At 45.2% G+C, this 25,449-nt stretch overlaps 1 protein-coding gene across 3 annotated transcripts in view; it reads right to left on the bottom strand.

The window, feature by feature from the left end:
• Positions 1–24,251, bottom strand: part of TMEM100 (transmembrane protein 100) — a 30,166-nt gene extending 5,915 nt beyond the window's left edge. For 2 of the 3 annotated variants that reach the window (XR_007244100.1, XM_048491921.1), the window contains exons 1-3: positions 24,091–24,251; positions 14,433–14,608; positions 2,036–2,116 (exon numbers count right to left, since the gene is read on the bottom strand). The gene's annotated coding sequence lies outside the window, so the exon portion shown is untranslated. The remainder of the gene's footprint in view (positions 1–2,035; positions 2,117–14,432; positions 14,609–24,090) is intronic. The other variant, XM_048491920.1, reaches the window with a different exon arrangement.
• Between the last annotated feature and the right edge of the window lie 1,198 nt (positions 24,252–25,449).

Raw genomic sequence — 25,449 nt, forward strand, 5'->3', positions numbered from 1 at the left:
TAGAGTGCACCTGCTCTTAATCACTATGCCACTGCTGCTCTGTAGTAGAAGTAGAAAAAGAAAAAGAAGGAGTAGTAGAAGTAGAAGTAGTAGTAGTAGTAAGTAGTAGTAATAGTAGTAGATGAAGAAGAAGACCCAATGAATGCACAGAGGCTGACAATAGGAGTGTACACTAAGATATACTTAAGACACAAGTAAACGGGAAATTAGCTGTTTGGGGTTCATCTTGGGGATATCTGAAATGATTATACACTCCCAAATTCCAGGAATTAAAACAATTTATAACCTGGAATTTCAGGAGTGTTTTGGGTTTCTGGCACCAAGAACCCAGAGGGGGAGAGAAAAAGCTGGTCCATCAAAGAGCTGTTTGGTGGCATCTCCCTCTCTTTAAATATTAAAAGGGCCATTACTTCCTATGAGAAGTAGGCCTGGCCTTGGTACTATCCATAGGAAATAATTGTTCCATTATTTTGTATGGGCAGTAAACCTTCCCAGCCAGATCTAGCAAATCAGCTGTTAGTGGCTGTTTCCAATTCCTTTATAGTTTAAAAAGTCATAATTTTATATGTAGGCAGACCAGGAGCCTGAGATCAGAGACCTTTTCCCTTGGAAAATAATGGCTCTTTAAAATGTAAAGGGAGGGAGATGCTGCCAAACAGCTGTTTGGTGAGATCAACTTCCTCTATCTTTCCCTTCCTCCCTGTTCTTGCTGTCTCTGAGGAGAAGGATAATAAAGACAGCATTTGTTGAAATGGTCCTATATATTCCGGACCCCCCCCTCCCCGCAAAATACCTGAAAGAAACCCTAAAACCGTAAGGAAAATAACAAAAAATAGGGACAGCAAAAAGCATTCCCCGAATCCAGATTCAAAATCAATCCAAACTTTTTGGTGTGCACGCCCCTAATTTAGAGTAAACCAAAGGATGCGATCTCACTCTTTGTTCTAAGCATTGTTTTGCACAGGAATTCAGCCACCTGCATAGCACCTGAGTCTTCCCCAAAGAGAACTTCACTTTTACTCCACCAGCTCCCACTTTCAGTTTTGACAGTTTGGTGCCTCACATCATAACAAACAAACCAAAAAATTGGTGTAAGGTTTTGAAGTCTTACACTCAGTTCAAGGCCCATGTCTTCAAAGAGATTGCAGGCCGTGATGTCAGGTATCAACTTATATACGACAACAAGGATACAACCACCCTTCAGGGAGCCTTCTTGCATCTTAAGTGGTTTTTTCCAGTGGAGGGAAAGTCTCTTAAGTTGGAAGATGGCCCCATTAAGCTATAGGAAGGCTTTAAATATTTTTCAGTGGAGTGGTAGAATAGAGTGGTAGAATCCGCCCCGGTATGTATACTTCAAGGCTTCCAGCAATAACACGGTAGAAACAGCAGTATCGTTTGTGCATGTGTAGTGTACTACAGGAGCCAAATGGGTCTCATTTATGCATGGTGAGACTTCCTCTCCTCCTTAATCACTCGTGGTGGTGGTAGTGGTGGTGGTGGTGGTGGTAGTGGTGGTGGAGGAGGAGGAGGAGGACGAGGAGGACGAGGAGGAGGAGGAACGGGACATAGGGGCATTCACAGATGAAGAAGAAGAGAAGAAGAGTTTGGATTTATATCCCCCCTTTCTCTCCTGTAGGAGACTCAAAGGGTTTACAATCTCCTTGCCCTTCCCCCCTCACAACAAACACCCTGTGAGGGCTGGGTGTAGGTGGGGCTGAGAGAGCTCCGAGAAGCTGTGACTAGCCCAAGGTCACCCAGCTGGCGTGTGTGGGAGTGTACAGGCTAATCCGATTTCCCCCAGATAAGCCTCCACAGCTCAGGCGGCAGAGCAGGGAATCAAACCCGGTTCCTCCAGATTAGATACACGAACTCTTAACCTCCTACGCCACTGTCAAGATGTCAAGCTTTTAAAAGAACAGGACGTTTCTCTGGGCTGCTGTCTAGTACACCTATTTTGAGAGCTGGGCCAGGGGAAAGGAAAGAAATCTTTTTCCATGGCACCAAAATTAAAACAGCAAAACATAATTTAACTTACATCACAGTGGCATCGCCCCCGAAATGGACACCAGTGATACACAGTGCCTAGCATTAGACTGTCCAAGCACAACCTACAGACCTGGAAAGACATAGGGGAATCATAAACTGGTTGCATCGAGGGGGAAAGATTCAAATGTACTGCAATGATGCAGCTCTTATGTTTTGTATTATTATTAGATTTAATATCCCACTCTTCCTGCTGGAGCGAGCTCAGAGAGGCTAACACCACAAACAAAATTACAAATGATAAAACTCGTATATGAAGATGCTAAAACTGTTCGGGCCCTGCGGGACCTTGGGGAATTCCGCAGGGCCTGTAAAACCAAGCTGTTCCACTGGGCTTTTTGGGAGGCTGGCCGCTGAATCCGCCCCCTCTGTTGCCCTATGTACCATCTGCTTACTTGAACATCAGCCGGTCCCCTCCTGGGGTATAATACCAGACGTCGTCTATTTAGTATATTATGGATGGGTTATTACTGCTACTGTTTTTATTGTATTGTATTTATTGTTTTAATTGGGATTATCCGATTTGTGTTCTTCTTAATGACATTGTATTGGTTGTCATGTTTGTACACCGCCCTGAGCCCTTCGGGGGTAGGGCGGTTTACCAAATCGAATATATAAATACATAAAAATAAATAAAATAAAACAAAACAATTCATGGGTAGGTTAATTCACCTCTCTTATTTAAAGATGAAAAGAAAGGGGGGTGGTAAAAGGGAGGCGAAGCAGCTTTGGGGAAGGGGGAAATGCCCCCATTATACCCTGTTTCCCTGAATATAAGACATCTCCGGAAAATAAGACATAGTAGAGGTTTTGCTAAAGTGTGAAATATAAGGCATCCCCAAAAAGTAAGACATAGCAAAGTTTTTGTTTGGCAGCATGTCCGACCAACAGAACACAGAAAAATAAGACATCCCCTGAAAATAAGACATAGCGCATCTTTAGGAGCAAAAATTAATATAAGACACTGTCTTATTTTCGGGGAAACACGGTACTGTATATACTCATGTATAAGTTGAATTTTTCAGCACATTTTTAATGCTGAAAAAGCTCCCCTCGACTTATATGCAGGTCATTAAAAAATTTTTTGTTCTTTTTTCTTTGCCGGCCAGCAGGGGGTGCAGTTTTTATGCTAGCAACACCAAAATTTCAGGGTACCCTCAGAAGACACTCCTGATGATACCAGCCAAGTTTGGTCAAGTTTGGTTCTGGGGGTCCAAAGTTATGGACCCCCAAAGGAGGTGCCCCCATTCCCCATTGTTTTCAATGGGAGCTATTAGTAGATGAGGCTACCCTTTTGAGGGTCCATAACTTGGGATTCCTTCTGAACCAAACTTCACCAAACCTGGCTGGTCTCACTAAGAGAGTCTCATTAAGATACCAACCAGGTTTGGTCCAGAAGTTTGGGTCAGGGGATCCAAAGTTATTGACCCCCCTGCAGCAGCTCCCATTGCCAATGGAAGCTTACAGTAGATTTTCCATTTCTGACAATATCCCTCTTAAAATCTAAGTTATTACATTTGGACATTAGCTATGATGATGTATTGAGGAATCCAGTTTTGAAGGATTTTGACTCCTGTAGTTTTAGCTTATTGCCGGTTGAGCTTGGTTTTTGTACTTTTTAAAGTTACTTCGTTGAGGACCATATTATTCTTGTTGACCCCTCTCTTTCCAATTCTTACATAGCCAGTTTACTGTTTTTTTCTTTGAAATAAATATTCAAAAACATTTAACCTACTGATGCCCTAACTACGGGTAATTTTATTGGTATCTATTTTTATTTTTGAAATTTACCAGCAGCTGCTGCATTTCCCACCCTCGACTTATACGCGAGTCAATAAGTTTTCCCAGTTTTTTGTGGTAAAATTAAGTGCCTCGACTTATATGCGGGTCGACTTATACACAAGTATATACGGTAGTTGTGGGGGCATTGCCTCCCCCTTCCCCAAAGACTCTCTCCCAGCAGGATCCAGCCCACTGAATCCCCAGGGCAGATTATTGGGCTTCCTGCGGACTCCCCTCCCCAGGAGGAAGGGGGGTCTGAAATCTACCATCACTGTCAAAATCAGCTTTTGGGCCTTTTTGAAAAGTTACAACATAGCAACTCTGTGATCAATTTTAGAGTGCAGAATGGAGTAAAACTCTTTGGAACGGGATGAAAGGAAAGAAACAAAATGTCTTAATTGTCTAGGCATTTAACCACTGTTCCTAAAAAGACTTGGATGCAGCTTCGATACTTAGACGTGCTAACGGAAAACTGTAAAAAAAGGTTGAGAAAAGCAGAAGGAATAATTTAAAATGAAAAATATGCACAATAAATCTTTGTTACACTGTTACAAGAAATAATGTTAAAAACAACGTTAAACACTTAACATCGTAGTATTTTGGTAGGAATGTGGATCAAAAGATTGCTTCTGATCACAAAAAGTCAGCGTGAATTTCTGAAAAACAAGTCATGCCAGACTAATCATCTTCCTTTTTTTGATAGAGTTACAAGCGTGGTAGTTGAAGGGAATGCTGTGGATGTAGCATGCCTTGATTTTAGTAAAGCTTTTGACAAGGAGCCACATAATATTCTTGCAAACTAATGAAATGTGGACTAGACAACGCTAGTAATTATATGGATTTGTAATTGGTTGACTGACCAAACTCAAAGGGTGCTCATCAATGGCTCATCTTCATCCTGGAGAGAAGTGACTAGTGGAGTGCCACAGGGTTCTGTCCTGGGCCCAGTGCTATTCAATATTTTTATCAATGACTTGGATGATGCAATAGAGGACATGCTAATCAAATTTGTAGATGACACCAAATTAGGAGGGGTAGCTAATACCCCAGAGGACAGAGTTAAAATTCATGTTGGTGAGGGAGCAAACTTGTTTTCTGTTGCTCCAGAGACTAGGACCAACGGGTTCAAGGTGAAGGAAAAGAGATTCCACCTAAACATCAGGAAAAACTTCCTGACAGTAAGGGCTGTTTGACAGTGGAATGCACGACCTCGGAGTGTGGTGGAGTCTCCTTCTCTGGAGGTATTTAAAGAGAGGCTGGATGGCCATCTGTCAGGAGTGCTTTTATTGTGTGTTCCTGCATTGCAGGGGGTTGGACTGGATGGCCTTTGGGGTCTCTTCCAACTCTATGGCCGTTTCTGCACGGCCCATTTATGACGGCCTGGGGGCGCCAAAAAAGGCGCCCCCAGGCCGCCGTTCGCACAGGCGCCGCTGCTGCAACGCAGCAGCGGCGACCTGACTCTTCTTCCTTCCTCTGCGGGCTCAAGCCGTTTCTAAACAACAACCCTTTAAAGGGTTGTTGTTGGGGAGGGAGCGTCTTCCCCGCGCGCGCGGTGTGAACAGTGTCACCGGGAAGACGCTGTCTCTCGTTTCCGCCCCACTTATGGTAGTCCTCCTCGTGGCCAGCGGGGCGTCGCAATCAACACACCGTCCTCCCACCTCCAGGGGTCGGAGGGCAGCGTGGGCATGGGCTGCGACATTCCGCAGGCTTAATGCAGGAGGACACCGTGAGTGGGGCTGGAAGGCGCAGATGCGGCTCCGCGCGGAGCCGCCTGCCAGCCTCCCCTTCGCCTGCGCACACGCTTTGCGCGCTGAGCAATTTCCCGCCCCCACGCCGGCAGAACTTCTGCCGGGCGCGGGGAGCGCTTCCTACCGCAGCAGTGCAGAAACGGCCTATGCGATTTGCAGTATGATTCTAACTGACACACAGCACCTGATAGGTCTCCTTTAGAGGTCAAAATACACAGGCACACAAACAGTACTTATTGTACAACATAAAATGGTACAAAACAACAAAGGCTCATTCCGCACATGCAGAATAATGCATTTTCAAACTGCTTTCAGTGCTCTTTGAAGCTGTGTGGAATAGCAAAATCCACTTTCAAACAGTTGTAAAAGTGGTTTGAAAACGCATTATTTTGCGTGTGTGGAAGGGGCCAAAGAATCTAAGAGAAAAGTTGATTATAAATCGCCAGTCAAATATAGGTTATATAATTACTGCAAGAGAGTCATATAAATTTATTTAGAAGTTCATTTAGAATGGCGGTAATCATTAGGATTAATGATTAATTAATGATTAATTAATCACCCTTTAGGATGGTGATGACCAGATACAAAGTGTGTGCCAGTGCAAATCAAGAAGAGTGGCTTATTATATAAATGGGGTTTTGATTTCCAATTTGTTTTTTTGCATGTTTTAACAAGCACTTCAAATTTTGCTGACCAGGAACATTAAAAACCGGCAGGAGGGAGTAGATTCCTAAAGCAGGCATCATATAGTGTTTGGGAAGGAAGGAAAATATTGTTTTTCGGGTGGAAGAAAGTTCCTGTAAGCTAATGATCCACTGGGATTGCACTACTGCTATTTGCTACTATGATTAATGTACCAATAATAAAAAGAGACTTTGGTGATGTCAAACTCTGGACTTCCCAACTGAATTATCATTTTGCAGTGTGGGGGCATAGTGTAAATAGGGACATCTGCGTCTTCATAGTGCTCCCGCTCTATTTGCCTTGGATCAATTACTCCAAACATGGGGGCACAATTTGTGACCAGTTTACTACTTCCTGCAAATGTAGATTAATTGTGGTTGCAATGGCAACACCCCTGTTTCCATTCCAAGACAGACATCGACTTTAAAACATTCTTTTGAAGCGCGTTATTATGTCGCTTCCTCTGAGTAGCCTGCACTGTTTTTATCCCCCTTTGGTTCGCAAAACGTTTTATTTGCAGCGTCAAAATGTTTTAAGTGAATGCCCTTTCAAATGATTCTTTAGTTGAAATGTTCTCAAAATGGCTTCGTTTGCATGTGCAGTCCCTTGAAGACGTTTCCCACGCCTCTCTGCCTTCCCTGCACTTCCTCATTGACACCATTCTCTCTGCTCACTCCTCGCCTCTTGCCTGTTTTTCCTACAGGTTTTTCCCAGTTTTCCTACAGGATTTGTTATTTTGGGAGGGCTAATCATTGAAGGATGGACGATAGAAGGCACAGAGAGTCATAGCCCAAACCTGGGAAGCATGGAAGCAATTGTTCAGGCAACACAATAAAAAAAAAAAAAAGGGGAGAAATCACAAAATGGCAGCCAGAAATCATTTGGAGGGGGCGAGTGTGGACATACGTTGGGGTAAAGGGGGGATTGAATACGGTTTTAAAAACATTTTCAGGGATTTGTGCAGAAAGGCCCAAAAGTTTACCTCATAAACGTTGTGACATGATGTCACTTCATAGACTAATAATGACCCACTGCTTTACCTTAAACTTACAGCACAGCAGATGTCCCCGTGAGATGGAAACCCTTGGCTAGTACCAGCAGTCCCCATGAGGAATGGGATAGCTTTATGGGCTGCGGTTCAAGGTTCAACCTCAGAATTCCCAGCATCGACATAACGTCACTCGGCTGCAACAACTGAAGTTGAGGACTGGGCTCTGTGCACGCTTCGTGTAATGCAGACGCTCGTATGGAAATGCCACCGTTTAGCGGGACAAACAAAATGCGTTTAGGACGAGGATATGAAATATTTGTTATGATTTGAGTATCGAGATCGGTGCTGGGGTAAAGACGTCACTTCATCGAAGCACCCCGAATGCTAGTCAGTAAAGAAATACCCGTTACACAATCTCCCAGCATTCAACATACATTCTATTCAAAATACTATTTATATTATCAATAAAATGAATGAAAAACTGATTACATTTACACATGCACACACACACACACACAAAGAGTGGATATGAAATCCAGGAAGTTTTTTGCTCTGCAAAGCATCTGATATGGATGGGTTTTTTTTTTATGAAGCTGCCAGACTCCATATCCTTTCTGCATGCTCGAGTCTCTCTTCAGCCTTTGTTCTGGCCTGATGCATAATAAACAGCACATCATAGTCTAAATCAACAGATGTCACCAGTTTGTAGGGAATATGTGTCAAGTAAGCAAGACCAAATTTATGATTTCCAAAGGCACAGCGGCACTGCAACACAGCTGGAACTATACTGATCAAGCGTTCTTTTTGAGAAATCTCGTGCACGGTGGCTGCAAATATTCACACTGATTACAGATGTCTTGAAAATCTGTGACAAATGCTTGTAAGGAATGTCACAGGAGGTTACTTGTTTGCACACTTCCCTCTAGCTCAGGGGTGGGCCATTATTTTTTCCATGGGGCTGCATAAGACGTACCGTAGCGCCATTGTGGGAGGGCCAGGCGAAAAGGCAGGGATGCGAGGCGCTTTTGAAAGCCCCGCACATTGCAGCCAAGGCAACCAGCTTCTGCGGGGCTTTCAAAGGCGCCTTCGCTCCCCTGCGCGGCAGGGGGGTTAGTTAGGGTCGTCCGGCGGTCCGGATGTGGGTCTGGGCGCGGGTCAGATATAACGCTTCCAGGCCCACTTTAGCTGCATTTCAGCAGGTTTAGAACTGCTAACTGGCTCCTTCCAATCTTTGCTCTAACCTTGAAAAGCCTTTGGGTGATTCAAATTCCTTGAGCTGATCTTTCTCTTGGTAGATCAATTTCTGTCTCTTGTGGACACACGGAAACACAAACAAGTTCTCACCTATTACACAGGATAAGTCAACTGTGTCAATTATAGGTTTGGGGTTGGTTGTTGTTTTTTTAAAAGACCGTTCTCTTTTTAAAATGAAATCGCATTTCATATGCTTTCCAAACTATATTTTCAAATTGCATTTAGTTTCAAAATTCTGCACAGAAATCTTACCTTTATACGTAAAAATCCGATCAGAACATTATTTCGGTGATACAGCTGTGCAGCTGTATAATAACTGACCTTTTCCCGGGAATTACAGGTGCTGCCGTGAAGTTGCTAGAATATTGGGGAATTCGCTTGAAGTGATCTGGGTTTGAATCACGATTTAGGTCAGGGGTCTGCAACCTGCGGCTCTCCAGATGTTCATGGACTACAAATCCCATCATGGCAGGGGCTGATGGGATTTGTAGTCCACAAACATCTGGAGAGCTGCAGGTTGCAGATCCCTGCTTTAGGCCATACAGTTTATGAGCCAGTAAGCCTCTCACAGCACGAACTTTTCTCATAGGACTATGGGGGGGGGGGGAATAATTTCACCCATGTATACCCCCTTAGCTCTGAGAGGAGATATAATTTTAATGAATGCCCTTGCTTCTATGTTCCAAGAGCTTTTGTAAGCAGCCTCACTATGTTATTGGTTTCTATAGATAGCAACTATACTTAGAGGAAAACAATTACCATGTAATAGAACATGAGTACCCTCAGGAAGATCTTCTTTTTTAAATAGTATGCCAGTTTTTTCGCCAGTTATTCATGGAAGCACACATTGACAGAGAGAATTCAAAGCAGCAGCACAGATGAAAACACCAGATTACTATAGCGGGAAATAAAAGTGACATAATGGCTTTTTCTGCACAAACTTTTAAAAACATTTTGAGGCAGGAACTAAAACATTTCCTCCATGGAGTCCTGCATTGTTTTGACCCCCCCCAAAAAAAAACCCCCGTTTTATTTCCAGCCTCAAAACATTTTAAATGAATCCCCTTTCATTTCTAATACTTTAACAGAAAAAAAGAACAGGTGGAAAGCATTCAAAGGTGAACGAATTGCCACAGAGGCTAAAGAGTTCTTTCTCTTTTCCTTCTGTGATTCGATGCAGCTGCTTCTCCCTGCCCCGCCCCACCCCACCCCGCCCCGCCCCACTAAACAGCCTTGGTCATGAGTAACCATTTACAGCATGAGTGGCCTAGTTATACAGCACAGGTGCCACACGTTCCTGACATTCCTGGCTCAGAACTGGATGACCTGACCAGGCAGCATATACAAACACACTCCCTATCTTTCCAGAGTAGTATCTCTACCTCTTCAGCTCAGTCTGTTAGAGGCCAGTGGCGTAGCGCCAACAGGGTGGGGTGCACAATGCCCTGGGGGCGTGCCTGTGCAGGGGCATGGCAGGGGCATTCTGGGGTGGGCATGGGCGTGGGGTGCACACGTGCCCTGGACGCAGTTCCCCCTCACTTTGCCCCTGTTAGAGGCACAAATCAGTGCTGGGGGTAGGTGAGGGTACTCCTACTGTTAAGGCAGTAGGAGTGACATTTTATAGGGTTACAGAAGCAGCTAAAAAGTGGTTTTAGGTCAGATCAGTGGTAAATCTAGTCCCAACATGCTGTTTTCCATTCTGGTCTAATTAAGGTCTTGTCCCCAAGAAAACTGGTCCCGACCTTCCGTTTCCTCTTCATTTCTTGTTTTTTTTCCTTCTCTTTCTCCTTTTCCCCATTCCCCCTCTTCCATTTTGTGAGGTAGGTGGGGCTGAGAGAGTTCTGAGAGAAGTGTGACTAGGCCAAGATCACCCTGCAAGCTTCATGTGTAGGAGAAAGAAAACAAATCCAGTTCACCAGATAAAAGTCCGTCACTCATGTGGAAGAGTGGGGAATCCAACCTGGTTCTTCAGATTAGAGTTCACTTGTCTTAACCACTACATCATGCTGCCTCCCCAGATAATGGTTTGCCCACAGCCACCTAACACTATGGCCAAAATTGGAACCTGGGTCTTCCAAACTCACACTTGTGGTAACTGCACTAATCTGGCCATTTATATTTAAGTGTATTTGCTTATGAGCTGGGTGATGTGCATGTAAAGTTTCTCAATGACTGATATTGTGCAATCTCTCCTCCCACTTATTGCTGGTGGCAAGAGCTGTCAAGTCACAACCGATTTATGGTAACTCCATAGCGTTTTCAAGGCAAGAGATGAATAGAGGTGATTTGCTGTCATGCCCCCACAGAGCCTTTGGTTATTTCCCTTTTAAAATTTAGTTCAGCACAGTCAGTAGCGTTTTGCTGCCTGTTGCGTCTTCCTTTGGTACTTTTGCTAGTCCTCGCCCCTTTAAGACTTTTCCCAGTAGGCAATTTCCTCTCCTTACCCAGCATCCCCTGTTTTTAGTTAGTCAGTCAGTCTCATTGAGCGGCTAAGGGTAGTTAGTCCCTTTATCAGTCGCGGACGTCTATATCTTTATATGGTGGTCCAAAGAGAAAGTTCACGGGTCCATATGGTGATCCAAAGAGGAGTCCATAGGGCCCCTGACTCGCGAGAGAGCGCAAAGCCGGCCCCTTATCAGCATCCAGAGTGCAGATCTCAAGATCAACAGGAGCCGTGAGGAAGCAGTGAGACAGTGCCCAACTGAAAGAAACCAGCATGACACAGTCTACAGCTCCTATCATCAGCAGACAAGCAAGTAACCCCTTAGAGCCGGGGAGGAGTTAGAGGCTTGTCTTTCTCTATAAACAAGCCACACAACTGCTATGAATTGGCTTGTGTCTCGACCTTTCTGTCCAAGCCGAGAACAGGGCACCTCCAACTGAGTCACTTGGGGGGGGGGGGGGGGGGGGTAGCAGAACACAAGCCATTGCCTAACCTTGTACAGCCTTCCTCGTTGAAACACTGGACTTCTTTGGTGGTCTCCCATCCAAGTACCAACCTGCTTAACTTACAAGACCTGATTTGATTGGGGTAGTCTGGGTCATCCGGGCCAGAACTCCCAGTCATTACATTATTATTTTTTTCCATTTTCAGAAATCTGCAGGGTTAGAGTGGAGTGCATATTTCGCTTTGCTCATCATTTTGAGCACCTTCTACCTCCTAGCCGATGTCAGAATTAGCTAGAGTTGCTAATTCCCAATCCAGAGACTCTGCTACCCACTCCAAAAGCATCAAAACAAAAAACAGAGAAGGCAGCTATACTGGCTCCCAAACTCATGCCTCCTTGGGGATACTTTGCTTGCACAGGGATAAGCCCAGTTCCCTTTAGGATTTCACAGTAATAAATGACACAAGTTAATGGGCTAACATCCCAATCCAGAGTGTGCTTGAAAGCGGTTTAGGAGGAGGAGTAGCCTTTAAACTGGCAGCGAGGCTCCCAAAGCGCCACCTACCCCAGCAGAGGGGTAAATCTGCCAGCGGGCGGTCGCTCCAGCCTCCCGGTATGCCAACACAATGCAGAGTGCCACGTCAGCATCCCTGTACCCCCCACTGGCTCTGCCGGCATCGCGGGGGCATTCTAGAGGCGTGGTTAGGGGTGGAGCCAACATGACTCAACTTTCACCCTGGCACTGCCTCCCATGATGTCCTTATGGGTGGTAGAAGTCCATCCAGTCCAGTGGAGGGCTTTTCAGCAGTGGGGAGCCTTTTTTTGTTTCTTGCCTCCCTGTGCTGCTGAAAAGTTCTTTGGAGAAGCAGAGTGGAGCTGCAGCGGTGCCATTCCTGGCCACCCCTTGACTCAAGGTGCCCATCAATCAATTCAAAACCTTGTGACTGATGATGAATCAGCTTGCAATATTATTTTTATTATTATTATTATTATTATTATTATTATTATTATTATTATTATTATTATTATTATGCCACAACATAACACAGCACAAGTGTTCTGGAATTCATCCTCTGAATATCGGAAACCTTTTCCTAAGGACCTAGGATATTAGAGGTAGGTCATGCAGGAATGCGTGAAGCCCTTCCTAGGAAGTGCTGCTTTCTGCAGCATGTGGACCACGTTCTGTCCAAGCTTAGGCTTTCCAGATGTATTTTCAAGATTTCATTAATTCCTCGTAGAGCAATCACTACTAGTGGGATTACTGCTGTTCTTTTTTTGGCCACAATCGTTCAACTTCAATTCTGGTATTGTCCTTGTATTTTGTGATCTTTTTTTCCAGCTCTTTGTCCTCTCCACTCCTAAAACCCGCACAGCAACATCTATGATTCAAACATGTTTTTTCTCTACCACGTTATGTCCAGTGCCGTGCGCCAGAAAGTCTGTCCGTCTGTATTCTAAAGTCCCCAGAGCTATTTTTGCCTGTTCATTCTTTCTGTGGTCTTCTCTGGCTTGTGCTCGTACCAGGTCTTGCTACAGGGCAGGCCGTACTTTTTGCTAAGGTTCCAGTGCACCATTGCTGCTAGCCTATTTTTTTACAACAGCAGATGATGTGCTCCACGGCCACCACAATCTCTTGCAGCAGAAAACGGCAGACCTTTGGGTCATTGCAGTATTCTTCTTCTACTACATTATCATTATTATCATTATTATCATTATTATCATTATTATTCCGCCCAACCGCTGAAGGGCTCTGAGCAGCGAACAACAAGGCCAAAAAGGCAACACACAATATATATTGATAAAATATGCTGCGTTTTAATTGGGGTGGGATTATTTTATTTTATATAGAGCCAATTTAATTAATATCTAATGGATTTTAGTTTTTGGTTTATGTGCTCTATTTCTGTTTTGTTGTTCACCGCCCTGAGCCCTTCGGGGGAGGGCGGTATATAAGTTCAACCAATAAATAAATAAATAAACATATAAAACATTAAAATGGTTTAAAACACAGTAGCAGCAACACAGAGAAATTATTGGCAGTGCCTGATCCCAGCTCAGAAGCTGGGAGACTTGGCAGCTCAGGAAACTTGGAAGAAGGCCGAGAATGGTACAGATGAAATCAGAGGGGGGCGTCACGGGGGACGGCAAATTCATGGCCAGCCTCCCCAAAGGGCCGGTGGAACAATAAAAAAATAAGTAATTACAGAACTCACGGAAGTCAGATACCATCACAGTAGAGATATTTTCATTTGTTTCCACACATAAGAATTTCACCGAGTACCGCAGCGCTTCGTGTTATTGGCTGTCTGCTAAGGGAGCATTGTTCATATGGCCATCTGTGCTGATCTTAAGCGGGCCTTCAAAGCAGTTATACCACGTCTCAGGTAGCAGGATATTACCTGCAGGGCGCTCATTGAGGTGCAGTGGTTAAGAGGCCTGGCGAAGCGCTTCCGCATTAGTTTATAGTCCCTAACCAAACACGGTGGAATTATCATTCACTTTTATGCGGCTGCCTTTGTCGTAAAACCATTATTTAGCATAGCACTTTGCGCCACAGAGCATTTATATTCATTGAACAACTATCATCGATTACCAAGCAACGAACAGGGCAATAAAGGCACAAGGCACCAGGCGGAGCATTCTCCGCAACAAAGAAGTTCGAGCATAAAAGCGATGGATTTTCTGGGCTGTATGGCCGTGTTCCAGCAGCATTCTCTCCTGACGTTTCGTCTGCATCTGTGGCTGGCATCTTCAGAAGATCCTCTGAAGATGCCAGCCACAGATGCAGGCGGAACGTCAGGAGAGAATGCTGCTAGAACACGGCCATACAGCTCGGAAACCACACAGCACCCAAGTGATTCCGGCCGTGAAAGCCTTCAACAATACAAGGTCCAGCATGTTGAGTTCTGTGGTGGGGGAATCTATTAACATATTTTTGTGAGACAGTACAGAGGAGTATAATTCTGCTTAGGACTTCAGTGCAAGGTAAGAAATTCAGACTCGAACAATTAGTCACCCTCCACACATAAATCCACCTACCATGTATGTAGGAACTCCATCTTGGCTTGGCTTGAAGAGCAAAGGTGTGTGTTGACGTTCTGCTCCAAAAATCTCCACTTCCCCCCAACCAAGTCAGCTGACTTCCAAAACAACACTGTCAAAATTTCTTTTGTGTTTTTTCCCTTTAAAAGCCAGACAGTGAACTCAAAAGTGACCTAGAGAGGGGAAAAAAATGTGGATGAAATCAAACTGTATCACAGTGAAATTTTACCAGCTACAGGAACACAAAATAATGACGAGATGGCTGTTCCACATCAGCAGCCAATGGTGGAGGAACACCATTGGCAGAACACACAACCATGTTCTAGAATGCAGGATCTCCCAAATTCTGATGGTTGGGGATTTTCCTTGACAAACTAAATATTCTTCTGCTGAAATATAAATAGCCAGGTACTATACTGAAGACAGACAGGTCTTCCCTTTTTCCAATATATCCCAGATGTTCAACAGGTTACTTATTCCAGTCCAACAGAAGTTCAAGAACATCCCTAATTCATACCAACTTCTCTGCTGGTCCTATCCTTATTTCACACCACTTATTTGCTGGGGACATTCTTTCCGCCTTGCAAATCTGGCTCTGAGGTGCTTCAAACCAGAGAGAAAACGGGAAATGAAAGTCATTTGTCCACACATCTCCACAGCATTTAAAAGAAGAAGAAGAAGAGTTTGGATTTATATCCCCCCTTTCTCTCCTGTAGGACACTCAAAGGGGCTTACAATCTCCTTGCCCTTCCCCCCTCACAACCAGGGGCGTAACGAGGTAGCCCTGGGCAAACTGTAGCCCTGGGCAAAACCTGAGTTGGATGCCGCCCCCCCCCATGGGCGGCCACTCCACCACGACCAATTTTTTTTTGCACCAGGACATTGGTGCCTGCAGGGGGTGCATTTTTAGACATATCAGCACGTACCACATCAGGAGACTCAGTCTGCATGCTACTACCCAAGTTTGGTGAGGTTTGGTTCAAGGAGTCCAAAGTTATGGACTCCCAAAGGAGGTGCCCCATCCCCCATTGTTTCCAATGGGAGCTAATAGGAGATGGGGCTACAGTTTTGAGGGTCCATAACTTTGGCCCCCCTGAACCAAACTTTCGCACCAAACCTGGGTGGTATTATCAGGGCAGCCCCCTGATAGGACTCTAGGCAAAAAGCTTGAGACTCAGTCTTCAGAAATGTGCCTCTGCAACCCCCATTTATTAAAATGCAAAACACTCAATGCAGAACAAAGATTCTTGGGCAAAATTCTAGGATGTTCCTGCTGGGGGTGCATTTTTTGATGTACCGGGACCAAAATTGTGGGTATCATCTGGAAACATGTTCCCCGCCAAGTTTGGTGTAGTTATTTAGGGGGTCCAAAGTTATGGACCTCTTCAAAGGGGGTGCCCCATCCCCCATTCTTTTGTTAGTAGAGATGGGGGCTACAGTGTTGAGGGTCCATAACTTTTGGCTCCCTCAAGTGAACTCAAACTGGGTACTCAAACTTTGGCATGCAGGCAGGTGTCATCATGATAACTCCAGATGATACCCTGAAATTATGGTGCCGTATATGTCCAAAAATGCACCCCCTGTAGGAACATCCTAGAAATTTGCCCAAGAATCCTTGTTCTGCATTGAGCTTTCTGCATTGCTGTCCAAGGGGTTGGTAGGCTGGGGGGGGGGGCACATTTCTCATGAAGGAAACAGCAATTCCCAAAACCTCAGGGTCTCATCAGGAGATCGCCCTGGATGTGATACCCCCCCAGGTTTGGTGGTGGTGGTGTGCAGCAGTTTGGTTCTAGGGGGGCCAAAGTGCTGGACCCTTAAAACTGTAGCCTCCCCTATCTCCTATTAGCTCCTATTGGAAATAATGGGGGATGGGGCACCCCTTTGGGAGAGTCCATAACTTTGGACTCCCTGAACCAAGCCTCACCAAACTTGGGGGGTAGCATAAGGACTGTCCCCTGATGATACGCTGAAATTTTGGTGCTGCTAGCCTAAAAACTGCGCCCCCTGCAGGCCACAAATGGAAAACCACTAAAATACCCCAAAACGAACCCAGCATTTTGATGCCCCCCACAAGGTGATGCCCTGGGCAGCTGCCCACCTTACCCAATGGGCATTACGCCAGTGCTCACAACAAACACCCTGTGAGGTAGGTGGGGCTGAGAGAGTCCGAGAAGCTGTGACTAGCCCAAGGTCACCCAGCTGGTGTGTATGGGAGTGCACAGGCTAATCTGAATTCCCCAGATAAGCCTCCACAGCTCAGGCGGCAGAGCGGAGAATCAAACCCGGTTCCTCCAGATTAGATACACGAGCTCTTAACCTCCTACGCCACTGTTGCATCCTCTTCCTTGTGTGAAGTACACTTATGGGATAAGAACATAAGAAAGAGCCTGCTGGATCAGACCAGAGTCCATCTAGTCCAGAACTCTGCTACTCGCAGTGGCCCACCAGGTGCCTTTGGGAGCTCACGTGCAAGATCTGAAAGCAATGGCCTTCTACTGCTGCTGGAACTTGCACGTTGCCTCTAGAGAACTAAACCACAACATCACCCACTATGAACATTCTTCTAAAGTTGGGACCTTTCGGTTCTCAGTACTCACTTATTGGTGGAACATGTTTAGCAGAAGGCTGTTTCCATGTGACACACTAAGCCCCCCTCCTCACATGCAGAATGGTGCACTTTCAATCCACTTTGCAGCTGGATTTTACTGTGCAGAACAGCAAAATCCACTTGCAAACAGCTGTGAAAGTGGACTGAAAGTGCATTATTCTGCATGCGCGGAAGGGGCCGAAGAGGGACAGGATTGCTTGAACACCTGCATTGAAAGGAGTGCAAACACGGAGCAACACTTTCTAGGATACATTCAAGCAAGGAAGTGCCAAAGCAGTTGGCAACAGGAGCAACAGATGTGAAGCTGCCAGGTTAACCAGCAAAAAATCAGTTAATAAGCTTACTCGATAATATTAGGGTCATTTCAACACTGCAACGAGGGGCTTTATCAAGGAAGAGAAGAAACACATCCAACTATTCAAGTGGAGAGAGGCCTGTATTGAACTTAGGTCATGCTGATTCTGTTTTGTGCTATTTAGAAGAAGAAAAGAGTTTGGATTTCTACTCCGTTTTGCTCTCCTGTAAGGAGTCTCAAAGCAGCTTACAAACTCCTTCCCCTTCCTCTCCCCACAACAGACACCTTGTCAGGTAGGTGAGGCTGAGAGAGTTCTGTGACTGCCCGACAGTCACCCTGCAGAAATGTAGATGGGGAAACAAATCTGGTTTACCAGATAAGAGTCCGCTGCTCATGGGTAGGAGTGGGGAATCAAACCTGAATCTCCAGATTAGAGTCGGCAACTCTAAACCGATACACCACTCTGGCTCACTGTTTACTCATCATCACAGTAATAGACATCACTGAAAGCAACAGGCTCCACAGTGGCATTTTAAAATGTTTATCTGTTCTTCCTTTGCTCATTGTCTTTCACAAAACTACAAACTTGGATTGACCATGGCAGATTTCTAGCACAGTGGTTGGTCCATTTTGAAGGAATCTCATTAGAGAAGTGGTTCTCAACCTGTGGGTCGCGACCCCTTTGGGGGGCCAAATGACCCTTTCACAGGGGTCGCCTAAGACCACTGGAAAACGGTCTTTTTCTATTTTATATATACCAATTTTATGGTTGGAGGTCACCACAACACAAGGAACTGTATTAAAGGGTCGCAGCATTAGGAAGGTTGAGAACCACTGCATTAGAGCTTTTTGTCCTGACTCCGAAGTTTGCCACAGATGTGTAACCCTCAGTGCAATTAATCTTTGATTGGGGCAGGATAGCTAAGTGGTTAGATCTTCAGTGCCTACATCAAGCTTCCCTATTCAGTCAAAAAGAAACTTTGCATGTTCCATGTCATTGGACCATGTACATGGGATTCTGGAATGAGACACAGGACTCCAGAGCAAGAGGATACAACCTCCTTATCTCAGGCTCATTCCGCACATGCAGAATTTCAAACTGCTTTCAGTGCTCTTTGAAGCTGTGCGGAATGGCAAAATCCACTTGCAAACAGTTGTGAAAATGGTTTGAAAACGCATTATTTTGCGTGTGCGGAAGGGGCCTCAGATAACTAGAGCACTTGCACAGTAGAACAGACACCTTCATTCACTAGAGTTGCCTTGGTAGGAAAAAAAAAACCCTGCCAGTATTGTATGCAGTATGATGTCATTTCCAGGGGAAGCCTGCAAGTGGCATCACTTGGCTCTAGGAATCGCTAGAAACTATGTTTTGCCATAGAGTTTCCAGCTATTCCTAAAGTGACATGACTTCATTTCCACTTTTTCCTGGAAGTGGTGTCATGATGCCTACACTGCCACTGTTCCCTTATGTCCCTGCCTCCCAAGCTCCGACCAGTTGCCAGGTTGATGATCCCATATATTTATACGTAAATGTTTATGATCGTGGCATTGGTCATTAAACCTGAACAACAGATACAGCAGCATGGCAGATGCATTAAATAGACAACAACACAAATAAACTCCACATGGGTCTGTTTAAGGACAACTTGGAACCTGCAGTTGATTCAGAACGCCGTGGCCCAGCTATTATTGGACACAAAGAGGAATCTGCATATCACTGTGTTTCTGCAAACACTTTGTTGGTTACCGATCCGTTTCCAGGTTCAATTCAAGGTGCTGCTTATCACGTACAAAGTCTTTCAAGATGTTGGGCCCACAAACATGCAAGAACTGCCTCTCCTGCTATGTTCCGCTGTGACAGTCCCACTTATCTGAGCAACTTTCCTTGACGGGGCCACCCTACAAATAAGACTGGCAATTGTCCATTCATGCACATTCTCTGGCACTCTCTGGGCTTTTCTGTGCAATTCATTTGAAACATTTTGAGGCGAGAAATAAAATGTTTCCTCTATAGATTTCTGCATTGTTTTTACCCCACAGACATTTTATTTCCAGCCTCAAAAAGTTTTCAGTGAATTCCTTTTGAAAACGATTCTCCGGCTGAAATATTGTGAAGACGCCTTCCGTTGCTGTGCGATCTATTGACTAAATTTCCCACGCTTCTCTGCTTCCCTAAACTTCCTCCTCAATGCCGTTTTCTGAGCTCACCTGGTTTCCTTTTGCCCATTTATTTGCAGCGCTTCTCTGCTTGTTCTTTTATTTGGGGGTACAGCAATCTTTGAAGCATCAAGTATATGAGGAATATAGACTGCAGCATGAGGCGGTAAAGTATTGCAGCATCAATTCAATACAGAATTTTTAAAAAGAGGGGAAAATCCCATATTGGCTGCAAGGAATCATTTCAAGGGGTGAGTGCAAACAAAATGGGGTGGGGGGACTGAAAAAATTTCACAAACGTTTTAGGAGACTTGTGGGGAAACAGCCTCTCTTCACCTAACAGGCCAGCTACATTCCAAATTCCACTAGGAAGATTGAAATACTTAAATGTTGTTTCAAATTCAGTCATGGATTTTACCTTCCCTCCATCTCTAAGGCAAAAAGAAGGATTTACCCAAACCTAAAATGTATTCAGCAGATTTGTCTCTTACCCTTCTTCCAAAAAGCTCGTTTTAAGGCCCCACTGCAACCATGGCAGTGAGGATAGCTTGAGAAATGTTCAGTTGTCCTAGGACAGTGATGGTTAACCTTTTCGAGACCAAGTGTCCAAATTGCAACCCAAAACCCACTTATTTATCGCAAAGTGCCAACACGGCAATTTAACTTGAATACTGAGGTTTTAGTTTAGAAAAAATGGTTGGCTCCGAGGCACGCGTTACTCGGGAGTAAGCTTGGTGAGGCAACTGTGCAATGCTTCAAATGGATGAATCACGACCCTAAGAGGGTTTACTCAGAAGAAAGTTCCATTGCCAGCAACCGAGCTTACTCCCAGGTAAAGGATTGTGCCCAGGCCAGCCTAATGTAAGTCTCAGCGCGTGGGGTGATTTTCCATTGCCTCCACATGATCGTTAACTCTGTGCACCTCGCGCTATAGCCGCACCGCTGTCCTAGGACAGCCAGTGAAATTTATAACTGAGCAGGAATCTGAACCCAGGTCTTCCCAGTGCAGTTCCAACACTGACTAACACTGATTCGCTTTATGAGTTGCAACTCCATGATATTGCAAAAAAAACCAAACACATATTTCCCCATGACTTATGTCTGATGGGAAAGATGTTTGAGGGACAGGATCAATGGGAAGATGCTTTGACCTTCACTCACTGATGCTGACCTGCAAAAAGAAGACAAAGAGTTTGGATTTATACCCTGCTTTTCTCAACCATAAGGAGTCTCAAAGCACTCTCTGGGCCTTTCCCCACTCTCCCCTATACCCCCTATGCTGCGCGCTGCTCTCAGCGCGCGGCATCCCTGGTGCACGCCCTGGCGCCCCACGACCTCACGCTCTGCGCGGGGTCATCAAAAGGCACCCTTTGCAAGAGCGCCAGGGATGCCACGCGCTGAGGGGGCGCGACAGCACAGCGGCGGGGCAGCTGCACTGTCGCCGCCCCCTCTCGTGGGGAGAACCGGGGGACCCCGCACTACTCTCCTCAAGTGGCGCAGGGCTTAAGGTAAGTGGGGAAAGGCCCACAAACTCCTTCCCTTCCTCTCCCCTTGGGAGGTACGTGGGCCTGAGAGAGTTCTGGGAGAACTGACTAACCCAAGGTCCCCTAGCAGGCTTCATTCATGAAACCAATTCACTTCACCAGATAAGAGTCCTCCACTCATGTGGAGGAATGGGAAATCAAACCTGGTTCTCCGGATTAGAGTCCGCTGCTCTTAACCACTGTACCGTGCTGGCTCTACCTCCACCCTGTTTTTCTCTGCAGTCAAATGTGACTGCGGGAAAACTAGTTTTCCTAAAATGGTACACAGGGCCTTTGCAACGCGAAATCCATGTATTATGTAAAACACTGTTTATGCTGCTTCTCTTTGGAACTTGCCAGAGGCAGCTTACTAAACCATTAAAAGTGATGAATTAATCACATTTAAAGTGATGCATTAAAACCCAACATTAAAAGGCCAGTCGGAACATAAAACTACCCAATCCGGAAGGGAGGGAGCTCTGCAGTGGCTAGGGGTTGTGCAGGGGAGGCGGTACTACACCACCTCCCAATGGAGCTCTGGGTGGCGCAGCGAGCAGCGGGAATGCCCCCCCCCCACTGCTACACAGAAAAAGAGACTTATGCCACGCGTTTTTGTGCTGTAAGTTACAGGGCTGTGCTGGGGACGTTTGCAAGCTGAAAGTCCAGTGGAAGCCAATGACTCCAGCCCCGGGAGTGGCCTCCTCACAGTTCAGGCTAAAAACTGCCTGAGGAACTATACTTCCCAGGTGACTTTGTGAGCCCCAAGGTCTCCTGGGAACTGTAGTTCCTCAGGCCGTGTTTTGAGCCTGAACTGTAAATAGGCCACTTTTTTCAGCCTGAAAAAGTACTAGAAAAGAAAAGTAACTAAGGTAAATGTGGGAAGGGGCGGGGAGGGTGCCACGGGGGGGCTGCGCGGGGGGACTGCGGGAGGTTGCAAGGAAAAGTGGGAGGGCCCTGGGGCATTTTTCCGCCCCAGAAGTGCGCCCAGTGCATAACACACCCCCGCCCCTTGCCACTCTGCCACTGGAACCTCCTTTGTATACTAGAAATTGGTCTCAAGGCACATGAAGGGCTTAAAAAGAAGCAGGTTATTTGCCATTTTGACTGGGTCGTATTTTTCCCAGGTGCTCAGCAACACATCTCAATCTGTGAAAAGGGCCTTCTGAGCTGTCTTCAGATCGGGCGCCTGTTTTTAAACAACTTCTGTTGTTTTAATTTTTAACTTATATTATTGTTAGTAACTGCTGCTTAAGTTTTAATGGGTTTAAGTTTGTGTTGTATTGATTTGCTATCCTAGTGTACAGCTACATTGTGAGCCGCCTCGAGCCCTTCGGGGGTGAGGCGGCCTATAAATTTAACAAATAAATAAATAAGGGTGCTTTTATGGCTGTGGTTTCAAATCTCCACATCAAGTGAATGCATCACTTCATGGATCTGACCAAGAAGTCTCGGGCTGACACAAACGTGTGCCTTGCGATGTTGGTCAGGCTTTTGACGTTGCTTTGATTGGACTAACAAGGTTGCCCTGCGGAATCAGAAAGACACGCACTGCTGATCACATCCAGAGTCTCCCCCCCCCTCCCTACATAAGGAGCATTTCAATTTGAAGTGTAATTCAACACACTTCAAGATTTCAAGCAACCTCTGTAGATCAGCAGTGGGTGGGTGGGGCAGCAACTTCCAGAATCGCTTGAGTCTCACTCCTTTAAAAAAAAGGGGGGGGAGAGAAATTAAACCCTAGTAATACTAATAATCAAGAAGAACAAGAAATAATGACCAATCTGCAGTGAAAAAGCCTCGCTGGGTGTAAACTCTGTTTGCCATTACAACAATGTAGTCTTATGTAAGTTACTCAGAAATATGTCCTACTGTGTTCAGGGGGCTTGCGTTCAAGAAAGCGTGCCAAGATCGCCGCTTCCGTCATATGGTTTGAGTTTGCGTAGAAGGCAGGGGGGAACTTGCCTGCCCATTCATCTGAATTATTAGAATTGCAAAATAGAGGCTTGTTTCTTTTACAGGAAAAAAAAGGCACAATGCCAGAAATAGCCCCTCCTCGCTATCATGCCCTCTCTTGGGCTGCCCTCCTGTTTTTCTCTGGAGTCGCTTCTAATATTTGGATGTCAGGCATCAATCTGTGAAAAGAGTGGATGGAGCCAGTTTTACATTGACGGACAATGGGGTGGCTTTATGGGGGTCCCCACTCCAAATAAAATACACCATCCCAAAGTTCAGCTCCTTTGCCAACTTCTCCTCACCTTCAAAAAGGAATTGTTTTTTTAAAAAAATAAAACCTGTCAAAGCTATAGAAACTCAGGACAGAGACCCAGATATTTATGCCTAATAAAGGTTTACTGTACTGTAAAGACCCAGATGGCAGAAATGTAAAATTTGAGGTTAGTAAGATAAAACTGATACACATCAATTGCACAGAGTTCTACAAAGAGGTCAGTTCAAGAATGAAGATTACACTGACGATTTAAGTGAGGTTTTCTCATCCATTATGCTGGAGAGGAGAGGACTCTATTTCTAGTCAAGGCTTCTACGCTTTCTGAGCTCCAAGTTAAAAAATCACCATGAATAGTTAGTGACTGGATTTCCAGCTTGACCATACTACTACTGAAGACTTCTCTTTGCAAACGCCTCTTTCAACCACACTCTAGAGAACTGCACATTAACAATAAAATAATGTGAGTCGAAAAAACACATGCTTTTTTTAGGAGACCCCCCCCCCTACAGAAATAGTAGCATTTTCCATGGTGCTATTACAGCATGGTGCTATTACAGCATGGATTATAGCACACACTGAAAGGGGGAGATTTCTGGTGCTTTCCTACTGCAAAGCAAAACAGCATGATTCTCGGTTGCTCACGTTGCTCTAGAGAAACCTGGAAGAAAAAAATTCCCCCTTTTGAAAGTTTCGATGGCGATCAATACTGCTCTCCCGCCCGGGGCATATCTCCAACTCTCCACCCCCAGCTGCTAAAAGCTGGAGCAAAAAGACTTCTTTCTGTAGGAAAAAAAGTTGCAAGCGCTCCTTTGCACCCCCGAGTTCAGCCGCCGCGCGCTCCTTACCTCCGCCCGGCCGGACTGGAACTGAGCAGCTCCTAACCCAGCGCTCAAAGAAGAGGGGGAAGGCAAGGGACTGTGGATAAAGTGCTGAGCCGGAGTTGAACCAAAAAAAAAAAATAGAGGCAAGGGACCGGAGACAATGTCACAAGATTTAAAGAAAAGCTCTGGGAGGGAATCGCTCCTCAGCGGAAATGATCTGCTCCACGTTGCCTGAGCTTAATCTTGGGAAAGCAGACTTTCGCTTGCCAGGAATGTATCCAGTGCAAATCCAGAACAGTCACTCCAGTCTCGGTCAGTGTTCTGGATTGCATGGCTAGGACTTGGGACATTTGGCAAGATACCTGCCCAGATGGAGGCCTTCCAGATCTCTCTTCTGGAAATAACTTTATGGGGAAATGCATCCCCTTGTACCCCTTGAAAAACAGTTTTTCTCGACTCTGGTGAGAGATCCAGCACATACTTGGAAGGATTTAGGTCAGCCGTTCAGGGTATTGATCAATGGATCAATCAATCTAGCAATCTGTGTGTTGTGGGTTTTCCACGCTGTGTAGTTTTTGCTCTTAACATTTCACCCGCATCTATGGCAGGTGTTTTCAGAGACATGTCACGGTGAGGTGTGTTGATGCCACGGAGAGAAATGCACCTTATTGTGGCATGCCTCTGAAGATGCCAGCTATAGATAGAGGAAAACATTAAAAGGAACAATTGCTAGATGTGTTGGTGCCACAGAGAGAAACACATCTTGTCATGACATGCCTGTGAAGATGCTAGCCACAGATGTGTGCAAAACATTAGGAGCAAAAACTACCAGACCATGGCCACACAGCCCAGAAATCCACAACAGCCAGATGATTCTGGCCACGAATGCCTTTGACAATACACTATCTAGCTATCTTCATAGTAAATGTTTTAATTTTCTCCTTCTGCCTCATTAAACATCTAATCTGATGAGGAGTTCTGTAGAACTCAAAAGCTTACACATTGTTTTGTGTCACTTTTGTTAGTATAAATAAAGAGTATTACATGGACTTGGGTTTCAGCTTTGTCTTCAGGTCAATATACCCCGTATATACTCGCGTATAAGTCGACCCGCATATAAGTCGAGGCACCTAATTTTATCACAAAAAATTGGGAAAACTTATTGATTCGTGTATAAGTCGAGGGTGGGAAATGCAGCAGCTGCTGGTAAATTTCAAAAATAAAAATAGATGCCAATAAAATTACATCAATTGAGGCATCAGTAGGTTAAATGTTTTTGAATATTTATTTCAAAGAAAAACAGTAAACTGGCTCTGTAAGTGGAAAAGAGGGTCAACAAGAACAATATGGTATCAACAATAACTTTAAAAGTACAAAAACCTT

This window comes from Sphaerodactylus townsendi, linkage group LG03 (genome assembly GCF_021028975.2).
Source record: "Sphaerodactylus townsendi isolate TG3544 linkage group LG03, MPM_Stown_v2.3, whole genome shotgun sequence".
NCBI lineage: Eukaryota > Metazoa > Chordata > Lepidosauria > Squamata > Sphaerodactylidae > Sphaerodactylus > Sphaerodactylus townsendi.